This window comes from Rhagoletis zephyria, unplaced genomic scaffold, assembly GCF_001687245.7.
Source record: "Rhagoletis zephyria isolate East Lansing unplaced genomic scaffold, Rhagoletis_zephyria_1.1 Rzeph_scaffold_00074, whole genome shotgun sequence".
Classification (NCBI taxonomy): domain Eukaryota; kingdom Metazoa; phylum Arthropoda; class Insecta; order Diptera; family Tephritidae; genus Rhagoletis; species Rhagoletis zephyria.
In genome coordinates, this window is record NW_016157158.1 from 549,786 (window position 1) to 552,395 (window position 2,610).

Here is a 2,610-nt window from a genome sequence, read left to right on the forward strand (position 1 = left end):
TCATGGGAATATTTACCACCTTCCCTGCTCTCACCAAAATAAGAATCTTCAGAAATATGAATCTCGAAGGATGAGACATAAAGAGGTAGCCGTCGCTCATACGAACAATGTCCTATATCTTGCGTTTTCATATTTGAGACATTTTTTTTCATATCGGACACCAAATTTGGTGTCACACTTTCGAATGGCTTCGAATTTTTTTGTGGATTCTATATATGAAATAAGCTAACACACATTCGAGGAAATTTTTTTTTGTCAAAGTTTGCATTTTATCGTGATTCTGACTAATCATGTACTTCTTGAAATCGTTATATCTAGGGTTCTGCTCATCGTACGACTTCATCTTAACGTCGTTTTAAAGCTAAAGAAACGGGCTTAACATTTCTATATATAAGATGCTCAAGATTGTCCTAAAGCTAACTAATCTATTAACACCTGAACTTTTTGAAGTTCATTTGCATTGTGAAGACCAGTCAATTAGGGATTTAAAATTATATCATCGTAATCCTTGTTTAATTCTCTAAAAAACGTGAGATTCCATTTCCATTTCTAGGATTGTCCCTTTACAGAAAATCTTGCCGTACAAATATTATTTCTGGATAGATATTCTATCGGAATTCGCAATAAAACTTTACTTTTTGCAAAACCCGATAAGTTTTCGAAAATAAATTACAAAAAAATGGTTGATTCTCACAAAATAAACCATCTCGTCACAAAGAAAAATATTTCAAAAATAGTTCTTGAAAATCCCAATTTTTTGGAACCACGTTTTTTACAGAGAATTAAACAACGGTTACGATGGTATAATTTTAAATCCCTAATTTACTGGTCTTCACAATGCAAATGAACTTCAAAAAGTTCAGGTGTTAATAGATTAGTTAGCTTTAGGACAATCTTGAGCATCTTATATATAGAAATGTTAAGCCCGTTTCTTTAGCTTTAATACGACGTTAAGATGAAGTCGTACGATGAGCAGAACCCTAGATATAACGATTTCAAGAAATCAACTTAAAAGTTCAGCTGTTTATAGCTAAGTTGGCTTTAGGACAATCTTGAACACCTTATATAGAAATGTTAAGCCCGTTTCCTTAGCTTTAAAACGACGTTAAGACGATGAGCAGAACCCGAGATATAATGAGATGAGGAAGTGCATGATTAACCAGAATCAGGAAAAAATTAAAATTTTGACAGACAATCGAAAGTGTGACACTAAATTTGGTGTCCGATATGAAAAAGAATGTCTCAACTATGAAAAGGCAAGATATAGGACATTGTTCGTATCGAATCAGAATTTGCTAATCCGTTCTTACTACTTTTGGTCACTGTAGTCCCATTGTGTGTTGCCTAGAGTACACAAACGAGGACGTGAAAGTTGGAATTGAGCTTACATTGCACTACAGGATGTTATTTAAAAAATTCGCCTAAAGCAAACTATTTTTTCTACAAAAAATCTAACAATATGATGCTACAAAAAAAAGTCATCAAATAAACCCGAGCAATGGTCGAGTACAACATAAAAATATGTCCCGTATAGTTCCTGAACCCTTCATTTTTATTTTATTTAAAAACAACCGTTATGTTCGTACTTGATGCACTTATCTATTAACAGCTTAGCTAAATTGTTAGACTTAACTTGTGGGGAGTTTTCAACGGTTAAACTTTAATAAGACCCTATCATCAATTATATAAATAGGCAATCATGTTTCCTTTACACCCCTTTTACGGCTAAACTGTACTTCTAAGGTATAAACAATTATATATCATTAGAAAGGTATTTTGATGCTGATGTGCAGGCAATTTTTAAAATTTCAAATTAGTTTAAAATAGAGCGAAAAAATCAATTCAAAAGCCACACCAATACGAATGCCATACATGTACATGCTCTCCAGTACTGCTGGAGTCAATCGCTACTTTTGAACCGCTACTGAACCGACTCCTAGGTAAGTAGTTACTCTATTAACCCGTGGTAGTGCACATGATAGTGCAGAGTCGAACCAATCGTAAGCGGGATAGCGAGAAACTACGACAGAGGGCGGCCATAAACCACACAAGTGACTACTTTAGTAACTCCCGGTAGTGCAGAGAGAGCCGATGGTGACTGCCGCCTAGGACATTGCCTTGTAAAAGTAATCGATGAAATACACTGCAAGTAGTCGGTCGGTAATTGACGGTGTTTATTAGGTAGTTACCGATTCAGCAGTCCTGTAGTCACTCCCCCGTACTGCAGGGTGGTTGGGGCGGAAATGCCTCCTAAATGTATGCTTTAATATTGATAGTGAATTAAAGAAACGTGCTAAGCAGCAGTTTAGGAATAAGATGTATGTATGTATGTACATGAATAGATTAGCCTCAAACAAGGATGAAGATAATTTTGAGTATGGAGGGATAAATACAGAAATTAAAATAAAAGTAAAGAAACCTAAATATAAAGACAAAGAGGAAGGAAAATTTAAATACCTAACCTAATAACAATGGTGGGGGTGAATATGTAAATGAAGAAAAGAATGGACATATTTAGATCAGGATAAAGGAAAGGATAAAGATGAAGAAGAAGATGAAGACCAAGACGAGGGAAGAAGATGAAGATGAATATGAAGATAAGGATAAAGA